Below are 12,554 nucleotides of genomic sequence, written 5' to 3'. Positions count from 1 at the left end.
GGCGGGGGAGGCCCGTCCGCGTCGCTTCCCCCCCCACCAGGGCACCCGCCGTTATTGAAGAAAGAAGAAGAAAATGGGAAGATCCGCACAGCGTGGCAGACTCCGCCTTGGCGCTGCCAGAACTTCGGCGCTTCGTATAGCCTCCGGCCTATTCGCACAGTCGTCCGCCACTGATGTCAATGGATTTTTGCATGGCTTTTATAGCCCAAAGTCGACTAAAAGGACCGCCCAAAACAGGCCAATGTTGCAATTTCGAGGAAGGAGAGGCGAGGACGGTGTCACGTGGACGTTAAGGCTTTGGGATGGAGGTTGCAGCAGACTGTCATGTAAATAGTTGTTTTAAAACGTGTTTTAACCTGTTTACCCTGTTGGTGTGTTTGTTATATCTTATAAGTTATTAAAATGTTATAACTATACTACTTCGTTGGAGTGTTTGTACATATTTGCAATCTGGTGACGAGCACAAGGAGGTTACTGTGCAATCGGAAAAATAACATAGCCCAATTGTGCGCGATCTAGCCCTAGTTTGGTGACGTCGATGGTGGGTGTCAGCAGGCTTCCGTTTGTGCAGGATTTTGTCATGCTTTTCAGCGGGGTGGGCAGTAGGGCAGACATGTTTAGGTAGCGAGAGTAATGGAGTCGGGCTACCTCGTGGCCGTCTCGACCGTGAGCTTGGCTCCTTCCCTTGGTTTCATATGTCCCACAAAGGGCTAACTCCTAGCGTTACTTTAGTTTTTGTAAGGTCAAAAAGGATCCCACCAGTGCCTTTACTATTTTGTCGATTCCTGTTCGTTCATCCTTCGTTAGTCGATTCATTCTGGTGGACTCTTTCTTTCTCATCTCAGGGTCATCCAACGTTATTGCCGACGTTGTGTTCAGTACAGGAGGCTCGGCCGGCGCGGAGGCCGTGAGGACCGAGGCCCCTGTACTGCTTTCGCTCGTGTTTGGGGGTTGTGGGTGTTGCACTATTGATTGGGAGGGTGCGTATGGAGGGGGCATGTAAATGATCGGGGGACCTAATAGTAATTCATCATTCGTTCGCTGCTTAGAGGATAACTCAGGGTAGAGCAAAGAAGGGGTCCTAACAGCGTACTGGCCTGATGTTTCGGGCTCCTGTCTTAGTTTAGTTTCCCTTCTCTCCTTTATTTCTTCTTCTAACTTTCTAGCGGCAAGGTGAGCTGCTTTTCGTAATTCCTTTTCTGCTTTTACTTCTTCCCTCTTTTTCCGTTGCGTTGCTTCTTTGCGCCACATGCCGATACTGTCAAGCATAGTAGGCGTCGTCTTATTGCTACGCAGAGCTATTTCTAGCACTTCTATCTTATGGTCGTCGAAGGATCCCATCAGTGGCCACTGACTCTCGGGGTCCTTCTTTGTATATTTATGCCATAGCTTGGTATAAGCTACGGCGACTAGTCCATATTTAGTGAACATGTCCTTATTAGGGGTGCCTTCCAGTGGGGCCGGATGGTCCACCTCTAATAAGCGGTCCGGGCAGAACCAACTACCAATCAGTGGGGAGAAGATAGGCATGACGGGTTTCAATGGGGACAAAAGTCAGCACTACCTATCTTTTCACTGCTTGCAAAGACTAGACAGAATATCTCTATTCCTCGTTATTTGTAAGCAGAGAATACCTCCAAAAGAACCAATATCGAACAACTAGTGTTCGGACAATCAATCAATCAATCAATGGGGAGATAAAGATAGGCACGACGGGTTACAACGGGGACAAAAGTCTGCGTTACCTACCCTTCACTATTTGCAAAGACTAGACAGAATATTTCTATTCTACGTTATTTGCAAACAGAGAATATCTCAAAGAGCACTATTCTTCAAAACAATCAATGTTCGGACAATCAATCAGTGGGGAGATAAAGATAGGCACGATGGGTTTCAACGGGGACAAAAGTCTGCGTTACCTACCCTTCACTATCTGCAAAGGGAGAGAGAGAGAGAATTTCTACTCCTCCCCGTTTGTAGACAGCGAATATCTCAAAGAGAACAATCAATGAGCACAATCAATGAGCAATACTAGTATTCCAAAGCTTCAAACAATCAATCAATTATTTCGCAATTTGTCGTGTATCACGACCTTACCCGGACCGCGTGGACAGTTTCTCGTCTTCCGCCTCCAGCGCCCGATCGTCCTCTACTCTCCGTATTTGCCGCGGCACTCCTGATGGTTCCCAGTCAGGACCGTAGATCACTCGAGAGAGGTCTGCTCGGAACCAGTGAAGTTCGGATGATCGGCTGCCAGACGAGGGTCTATTGGGCAGGAGCACTCCCGATCGTTACAGTCGTTCACTCTGTCGTCGGGACCTCTCCCACTGGATCCACGTGTCGCTGATGGGCCCCACGCTTGGGACGCCAATTGTTAAATGGTAGCGGCAGTTTCAGTCGATAACCTTTCAAGTATTGCCCGGCGGTAATCGCCTCTCATACCACTCGATAATTTACCAATGAAAGAGGCAGGCGCCGGAGACTGGAAGGCAGGAAACAAAGTTTTATTCCGTCGGAGCAGAACACATCAGATCAGACAGCAAGGTATCGTCACGAGGTGCTCTAACTGCATCTCTGAGACCTGGTCTCTTATACACAGGTTTATTGCTTTATTACATATGGTACATTCTTGTTGAGGCTTTGATGTACGGAAAGACATTCCTTGGAACCCACACTTCAAGCTCGTTCCCACACATATCTACAGTAGAAGTCCCCACCCCACCCACAGTAGGAGATGGCTATCACGCAGCTGGATATTCCGCCAATTCCCGGGGGTGTGTGCAACCGGCCGGGTCTCAGGGGGTAGGGGCTTTGATCCACCGTAATCCCTTTGATGTGGGGTGTTTCCCTTACAGTAGGAGCAATAAACTGCATCCGCAGGGCTAGGTGATGGCCTGGGATCGGTTCGGACAATGGGGCGCAGAGGAAGGGGGTTTATCAAAGAGGGGCATGACCATGTATGGGATGTCGGTCAGGTGTGGGATGTGGTTCCATGGCAGGGTCGCGCTGAATGAGAGGGTTTATGGCCCGTGTATGAGAGAGCGGGGGCGGCCGGCGCGCGGGGGATGCTCGCAGCGCCAGGGGAAAGCGCTGGCGATCGAGAATGAGCGGGGAGAGAGTGGGGTGCCTAAAATGGCGGCCGTGCATTCGCTGTGCGTGGCGCTGGGGAGAGGCAAGATGGCGCAGATAATGTTCAGTTTGCAAGCTAAATTTCCACAGTAGGATCTCTAGCCTCAGAATATAGGAGCCCCTCATCCCAATAAACCTTATGGGACCCACTAGCACTCCCAGCAGCCTCAGCAGCAGCCAGCTGTCTGAGGGGTTCAAGACTGGAGCAGCACTGTTGCTGGGGAACAACCTTTACAACGCAACTTTTACAACGCACTACCTTTACAACGCATTTTTTACAACGCATAATCCATTACAACGCATGACATTACAACGCATGACACTACAACGCATTTTTAAAAACTACCTTTACAACGCATTCCATTACAACGCATACTACCATTACAACGCATACCATTACAACGCATAATATTACACTACACTATCCAACACTTACCCTACTGATGCACCCCCTGGAGTTAGAATAGTAATTTTTACCCCTATACTATCCAACACTTACCCTACTGTTGCACCCCCTGGAGTTAGAATAGTAATTTTTACCCCTATACTATCCAACACTTACCCTACTGTTGCACCCCCTGGAGTTAGAATAGTAATTTTTACCCCTATACTATCCAACACTTACCCTACTGTTGCACCCCCTGGAGTTAGAATAGTAATTTTTACCCCTATTCTATCCAACACTTACCCTACTGTTGCACCCCCTGGAGTTAGAATAGTAATTTTTACCCCTATACTATCCAACACTTACCCTACTGTTGCACCCCCTGGAGTTAGAATAGTAATTTTTACCCCTATACTATCCAACACTTACCCTACTGTTGCACCCCCTGGAGTTAGAATAGTAATTTTTACCCCTATTCTATCCAACACTTACCCTACTGTTGCACCCCCTGGAGTTAGAATAGTAATTTTTACCCCTATACTATCCAACACTTACCCTACTGTTGCACCCCCTGGAGTTAGAATAGTAATTTTTACCCCTATACTATCCAACACTTACCCTACTGTTGCACCCCCTGGAGTTAGAATAGTAATTTTTACCCCTATACTATCCAACAATTACCCTACTGTTGCACCCCCTGGAGTTAGAATAGTAATTTTTACCCCTATACTATCCAACACTTACCCTACTGTTGCACCCCCTGGAGTTAGAATAGTAATTTTTACCCCTATACTATCCAACACTTACCCTACTGTTGCACCCCCTGGAGTTAGAAAAGTAACTTTTACCCCTATACTATCTAATACTTACCTTAAATGTAATTTAATATTATGCGTTGTAATGGTATGCGTTGTAAAGGTAGTATGCGTTGTAATGGAAATGCGTTGTAAAGGTATTTTTTAAAAATGCGTTGTAGTGTCCTGCGTTGTAATGTCATGCGTTGTAATGGATTATGCGTTGTAAAAAATGCGTTGTAAGTGCATGCGTTGTAAAAGTGTGCGTTGTAACGTCATACATCCCTGTTGCTCTTTGCTCAGATCTTCCCTGATAGGGCCCCCTGCCCCCAAGAACTCAACCTGACCAGGCTCAAGTTCCTCTGGGGCAGTTCCTTCTACAGGCTCTGCTTCGCCTCCCTCAGGAGGGGAATCTGAGATCTGAGACAGAGGGGAAGGCCCAGACTTAACCCTACTGCTCTTCCTCTTGGGTAGCACCTGGTCCATAGTTTCAGGATCCAGAGCTGGTTCAGCTTTATGCATTTTGGCTTGTGACCTGGTGTGAGAAGTTGGCCTGGCATATGCTGGTCACTAGTTATAGTGGCCACCTTGCACCAGTCCAATTCGACTCTTGGTAGATAGGTTTAAAGACAACCTTTTAAAGAAAGCTATCCTAGTGGTAGCTGTGGAGAGCAGCCTTCAGGCTAAGTCTCTGAGGAATGTAAAGCAGCTTGTTTTACCTTATAATCTCTTGAATTACCAAATGAAAAGACACCACACAGGTATATATATCAAATTTATATGTATTTATTTCTAAATATACTCTACTAATCTCTTTATGAGATTAGAGCCAGGTAAACATTCAAAAGATCAACAGTTCTCAATAAATTAAGCACAAATATGGCTGTAGCCCTGGGGGCGTACCAGACCATATACTAAAATAATGGGTTAACAAACTCGAGTTGCAAAAGTAAGAGGCCTAGGGCCTTGGGAATCGCTGGGGCTTCACTTCTGCAGTGTTAGCAGGTAAGTAATCAGGCCACAGGAGACGCGTGCAGTGTCTAAACACACAAGCGGGTTTTCAATGCGTTTCAATGGCAAATGTCGCAGTTTGTATTTTACAGTTCTAGGGCACTTCGCAAAAGTCAACAGGCAAGCAACTTACAGGGTAAGTATTTCGAGAGCCAACACACACCTGGGCACCGGAGTGCACGAGTTACCTCACCCAGGGAAGCCGGGTGCATAGGTGTCCTTTGGTGTCGGGTCGCGATGCTGTTTCCAATGGAGATCACTGGATACTTGCTGCTTGTGACGACTGGAGAGGTGTCCGTTCGAATCCGACGATGGATTGGAGTTGCAGAAGACCTAGAAATTGAGGGGACAGAGTTCAGAGTCACTTGCCAGTGACCGGTGGCCAGCATGATGGATGACCACAGCTGTCGCGTGTCTTCAGGTCGGTGATGGTGTATTGTCTCTTCGCTCACGAGGTCCAGGAAGGCTCGACGATGACCAGCAGCTGGATTCGGGAGGTCTCATAACGTCTGCAGCTGTCCACGGTGTCGGCACCCGGATTGGCACCAACAAGCCTTGGCAGCCGCAAGTCTTGTGTGGAGTGAAGATTGGCAATGGTGCAAACCAGCAAGGTCTGATGGACTTACTCAGTGAAGGTAAGTGAGGGCAGGCCCAGAGCAACCAGGCGAGCCCTTGGAATTGATGAGAAAGTCTTCAGGTGAGTTACTAACCAATGGGCAAGCAAACGCGAAGACGCCTTTGCAGGAAAAGCTTAACAACAGCCCACGGTCACTCGGGACGGGGTAGGTAGCTGAAATTCGGTACTAGACCTGCTAGAGACTTGGCCAACAAGTGGTACAAAGCACAACTTCGTTGGACGTAGTTTAGGGCTTGCACTCGAAATCAGTGCACGGTTCCCTGGTATTGCTGTTCCTCGTCACTCGTGGGGTCCAGATGCTACAGATTCGCTGGGGACTCAAAATGGCCGTCGAGAGGTCAGGAAATCCACTTCAGGGGATGCAGGGACTTCGGGCTCCGGCGGGAGCGGTAAAGTCTGCAACCGTTGTAGAGAGTTTTGGTGCCTGCCAAGCAGGGGAGTCACTCCTTGACTCCAAGGGAGATTCTTCAGTCTTCCAGAGATAGTGGAACGTCGAAGGGCCAGGATTCTTCTTAGTTGAGCGTCGCCCAGGTGTAATCTAAATTGCATTGGAAATGTGTGGTATCTTATAGTGAAAAGATGGGAGGGACTAGCTCTATGACCACTCCTCTAGGAGGGTCAGGGTAGTGGGTGGTTACACCCACTTCCCTTTGTCCAGTTTCGCGCCAGAGCAGGGGCAGGTAGCCCCTGAACCGGTTTGAGCTGGCTACTGCTCCCCCAGTGCAGGACTTAAAAGCACTCTAAGAGTGCACCCACCCAGCTCCAATACACTAAATCCTGTCTGGGAGGTGGTGACAACTCCCTGTGACAGGAAACCCTTTGTTGGGCTCCCTCCACTGCGAGTTTCGGTCAGTAGCAGGAGGGCAGCCCGGTGTCTGTGCTGGTGTCATCCATTTTGTGATGCCAGGGCTCTAGAAGATTTCTACCGTGTAGTACAGTGGGTACATGTCGTCCCCTCTAGAAGGGTGGGATCCTACTCCCCCACCAGTTACTGGTGTGGGGGTAGGATTCCAAGTTGTTTGACACCAAACACGACATGTTTTGATGCAGTCATTCCAAAGTTAGCATTTACCACGAGGTTATAATGCACTTAAGAGTATATGGTTTAACCGCATCCACAAACAGCAGCAGAGAATAGACTCTGCCAGCTGCAGAGGGGTCCTGCTCAGGCAGAAGCACCCCCTCACATAGTAAACCAAGCACCCTGCCCTTGGGATTGATAGGGCCTACCATAGGGGTGACTGATAGGTTTATATGTGTGTGTATGGTGAGATATAGGAGACTATACCTCAGTGAGGAGTGCTAACACTACCTCACACAGGCTGCAGTAGCAGGCCTGTGGTGTCAGATTGTGAGTGCTTCCCAGGGGTGGCATAATACATGCTGCAGCCCCTGGTAGGCCTGTGAAGTACCAATGCCCTAGGTACCTAAGGTACCATATACTAGGGGCTCATAAGGTACCACAGTCTCCAATCACTAGTGCATCTAATATGCACACCAATCATTTAAGGGAGTAAGCAGATAGGATGGGGTCCTGGATAGCAGGATCCCAGCCAGACTAGTCAAAAACCATTCAAACACCAGGAAAAAAGTGGGGGCAACCATATAGTCAGATTCCACCTTCCTACATACCCCCCCCCCCCAAACGAAAGGAGATAAGGCTAACCTTGCCCAGTTAAGCCTTTATTCCCTGAGTGACCATATAAGGAAGAACCTGCACTAGCATGGTTGCTCCCTGTCTCATGGTCCACTTGGGAAATCCTACCCCAAGAGGTTTTGGAGTTTCTCCAAAGTCTAGGGAAATTACCTGTATTGTTTTCTGGTACAGAAGTAGGCTGGTGGGGTGTCTTAGTGTGAAAATGAGGCCCTATTTGGGGTGGTCTCAACTTCCTCCGCACACTGGTCACCATGGAAGCCTTTCTGTCCATGACTGTGTCATACCTGGCCCTAATGGTCAACCTCTGGCTGCCTACAGCTGGGGGTTGGGTCCCTCTGGTTGGAGTAGTGGAGGGCATTGGAATGTTTGGGGCAACTATGCCCCAGGTTTCCCTGTGCCCAACAAAGTCCATCTGGGGGGTACCTGTACCTAGGGGTAAGGGGGATCCCTCAGTTTGTAGAGGAATATTCACCTGGCTAGAACTACTCTGCTGGGTGTCCCTAATCTGCTGATGAGGGGGTTCCTCTGGACAGGGGCCCATTAAGGGTCCACTGACCTCCCTGACCTCTGCAGCCCTGGGCTGACTGAGGCAGGGTAGAGAGGGGCAGGGTACCTGCTCCAGACTGGGTGCCCCCTTGGAAGGACCCCCTGCCATCAGAGTTGTGGCCAGGACAGGCCTGACCACTTCTGGGGCAGTTACTTCACAAGGGGCAGGGTCAGTTCCCTTAGAAAGCTGACCCTTACCTTTAGTCTGGTGGGGGGAGGACTGTTCCTCACCCCCTATGCTCTCTGTTTGTGTGGAGTGATCCATAGTTTCAGGCTTCACTCCCCTTAATTTCTCCTGGGGTGGAGGTGAGGCCCTCAGGGTCTCATCCACTCTCTCAGGGATGCCTAACATTCTTAAATGGGCATTGTGGTCTACCTCAGCCCAGGCTGAGATTTCCAGATCATTCCCCAGTAGACAATCCACAGGCAAGGTTGGGAACACTGCCACTCTCTTTGGGCCAGTGACCCCTCCCCAGCTGAGATTTACCACTGCCATGGGGTGGTCTGTCCTAATTCCATCAATATTGGTCACCTGGTAGCTAAACTCAGGTAAAAGCTGTTCTAGGGGCACTAGTCTCTTTGTCACCATGGTGACACTGGCCCCTGTGTCCCTGTAGGCCACAGCCTTCTGACCATTGATCATGGGCTCTTGTTTGTACCTGCCCAAGATATTGGGACTCATGGTAAAGTTGGCAAACCCCATGCCACCATCACAGACTAGAGTTGCTTGTGTAGGGTACCTGGTTAGGCCAGAGTCCACCTGAGTTCCCCAAGAAAGCCCAACTAATTTTTTGGGTGAACTCCCACCACCTGGGGGATTACTACTGGTAGTAACAGGAGGTGTTGGAGCTGCAGAGGGAGGAACATTTTCTTTATTGCCATTCTTTGGACAGCTGGAGTCAGTTTTCCAGTGTCCAGGTTGCTTGCACACATGGCAATATGGTTTCTTATTGGAAGAGGAAGGATTTTGGGACCCACCCCCAGAACTGGGTTTTTGGGGCCCTTCAGAGGACTTTTCTGTTTTATCATCCCCACCTTTCTCTTTGGGCTTAGTGGAATCTTTCTTCTGGTCACCACCTTGGTTCTTGGGCCTAACCCTGGTTCTGACCCATTTGTCTGCCTTCTTTCCCAATTCTTGGGGAGAGGTCAGATCAGAGTCCACCAGGTACTGGTGTAAGAGTTGGGTTTGACAATTATTAAGGATCTCCTCTCTCATAATCAAATTATACAATCCTTTAAAGTTAGTGACTCTACTGCCAACTATCCAACCCTCCAGAGCCTTGGTAGCATAATCTACAAAGTCCACCCAATCCTGAGTCTGTGCTTTCTGGGTGTCTCTGAACTTGAACCTGTACTGTTCAGTGGTTAAGCCAAACCCATCTATTAATGCACTCTTCAGGGATTCATAATCATTAGCATCCTCTTCTCTAACAGTGAGGAGCTTGTCTCTACCTTTATCTGAAAAGGAGAGCCACAAGATTGCTGCCCACTGTTTCTGGGGGACCTGTTGAACTTTACAGGCCCTCTCCATAGCAGTTATCCATTTGTGGATATCATCCCCACTCTGGTAGGGAGGAACAACCTTGGACAGGTTCCTATGATCTGGCATGTAATCTCTGCCTCTAGGGACACTGTTGCTGCCACCAGGGGTATCTAACCCCTCCTTCTTTGAAGCTCTTTGGAGCTCGAAGGCTTCCCTATCTAAGGCCAATTGCTTGGTTCTGAGGGCAAGCCTAGCTTCCTCATACTGGAGCATCTTGAACCTTCTTTCAGAGGAGGTCTCCCTGGGAAAGTTGGAGTTCCTCTGTGGAATAGATTCTCTTCCAGAATGATATGACCTGTCAGAGTCCCTTGAGAGGGACCTAGGCCTGTCTCCCACTCTGTCAGCTCTCTTAGGGAGATTTCCTCTATTATCTTCAGACCCTTCTGGGTCTGGCCCTTCACCCACAGAGTCCAGGTCATCTTGATTGTCATCATCAGACACAGAGACTATGTGTGACCCACCCCCTGATGCAGACCCACTAGCTCCTAGAGCTTGTCTCAGGTCATCTGCTACTAACAGATCTATCAGGTGTTGTGATGAGGGACTCCTGCCCACCCTCAGATTTCTTTCAAAGCATAAGGTCTTCAGTTCAGTGTAGGCTATATCTTTGTACTGAGATAGGGTGGACCCACTGGCTCCACCCTGGTGAGACATATTAGTGTTGTGCAGTGTTGTACTACCTACACTAGTTGAGGCCTACTGGACCTAGCTTGAGCTGTAGCAAGGGTGTGCTTGTCCCTTCACAAACAGCTCTAAGTTCAGTAGAACTTATTGATACTAGCTTGACTTTATATGTACCTTGAGTACCTTAAGTGGTTTTCAGTTAGTAATTCAAATAGAGATTTTCTGGTAAAACAATGGCAAGCTGGAATCCCACACGCTGCCCACCAATGTGAGAAGATGGCCTGGCATATGCTGGTCACTAGTTATAGTGGCCACCTTGCACCAGTCCAATTCGACTCTTGGTAGATAGGTCTAAAGACAACCTTTTAAAGAAAGCTATCCTAGTGGTAGCTGTGGAGAGCAGCCTTCAGGCTAAGTCTCTGAGGAATGTAAAGCAGCTTGTTTTACCTTATAATCTCTTGAATTACCAAATGAAAAGACACCACACGGGTATATATATCAAATATATATGTATTTATTTCTAAATATACTCTACTAATCTCTTTATGAGATTAGAGCCAGGTAAACATTCAAAAGATCAACAGTTCTCAATAAATTAAGCACAAATATGGCTGTAGCCCTAGGGGCGTACCAGACCATATACTAAAATAATGGGTTAACAAACTCGACTTGCAAAAGTAAGAGGCCTAGGGACTTGGGAATCGCTGGGCTTCACTTCTGCAGTGTTAGCAGGTAAGTAATCAGCCCACAGGAGACGCGTGCAGTGTCTAAACACACACACGGGTTTTCAATGTGTTTCAATGGCAAATGTTGCGGTTTGTATTTTACAGTTCTAGGGTACTTCGCAAAAGTCAACAAGCAAGCAACTTACAGGGTAAGTATTTCGAGAGCCAACACACACTTGGGCACTGGAGTGCACGAATTACCTCACCCAGGGAAGCCGGGTGCATAGGTGTCCTTTGGTGTCGGGTCGCGATGCTGTTTCCAATGGAGATCACTGGATACTTGCTGCTTGTGACGACTGGAGAGGTGTCCGTTCGAATCGGACGATGGATTGGAGTTGCAGACGACAAAGAAATTGAGGGGACAGAGTTCAGAGTCTCTTGCCAGTGACCGGTGGCCAGCAAGATGGATGACCACAGCTGTCGCGTCTCTTCAGGTCAGTGATGGTGCTTTGTCTCTTCGCTCACGAGGTCCAGGAAGGCTCGACGATGACCAGCAGCTGGATTCGTAAGGTCCCACAACGTCTGCAGCTGTCGACGGTGTCGGCACCCAGATTGGCACCAACAAGCCTTGGCAGCCGCAAGTCTCGTGTGGAGTGAAGATTGGCAATGGTGCAGACCAGCAAGGTCTGATGGACTTACCCAGTGAAGGTAAGTGAGGGCAGGCTCAGAGCAATCAGGCAAGCCCTTGGAATTGATGTGGAAGTCTTCAGGTGAGATACTAGCCAACGGGCAAGCAACCGCAAAGATGCCTTTGCAGGAAAAGTTTAACAACAGCCCACGGTCACTCGGGATGGGGTAGGCCGCTGAAATTCGGTACTAGACCTGCTAGGGACTTGGACAACAAGTGGTCTAAAGCACAACTTCGTTGGACGTAGTTTAGGGCTTGCACTCGAAATCAGTGCATGGTTCCCTGGTATTGCTGTTCCTCGTCACTCGTGGGGTCCAGATGCCACAGCCTCACTGGAGACTCAAAATGGGCATCGAGAGGTCAGGAAATCCATTTCAGGGGATGCAGGGACTTCGGGCTCCGGCGGGAGCGGTAAAGTTTGCAATGGTTGTAGAGAGTTTTGGAGCCTGCCAAGCAGGGGAGTCACTCCTTGACTCCATGGGAGATTCTTCAGTCTTCCAGAGATAGTGGAACGTCGAAGGGCCAGGATTCTTCTTAGTTGAGCGTCGTCCAGGTGTAATCTAAATTGAATTGGCAATGTGTGGTATCTTATAGTGAAAAGATGGGAGGGACTAGCTCTATGACCACTGGGCTCCCTCCACTGCGAGTTTCGGTCAGCAGCAGGAGGGCAGCCCGGTGTCTGTGCTGGTGGCATCCATTTTGTGATGCCAGGGCTCTGAAAGATTTCTACTGTGTAGTACAGTGGGTACATGTCGTCCCCTCTAGAAGGGTGGGGTCCTACTCCCACACCAGTTACTGGTGTGGGGGTAGGATTCCAAGTTGTTTGACACCAAACACAACATGTTTTGATGCAGTCATTCCAAAGTTAGCATTTA

This window comes from Triturus cristatus, chromosome 1_1 (genome assembly GCF_964204655.1).
Source record: "Triturus cristatus chromosome 1_1, aTriCri1.1, whole genome shotgun sequence".
Taxonomy (NCBI): Eukaryota; Metazoa; Chordata; class Amphibia; order Caudata; family Salamandridae; genus Triturus; species Triturus cristatus.
The sequence above is the reverse complement of the archived record's forward strand: the minus strand, read 5'-3'. Positions refer to the sequence as shown.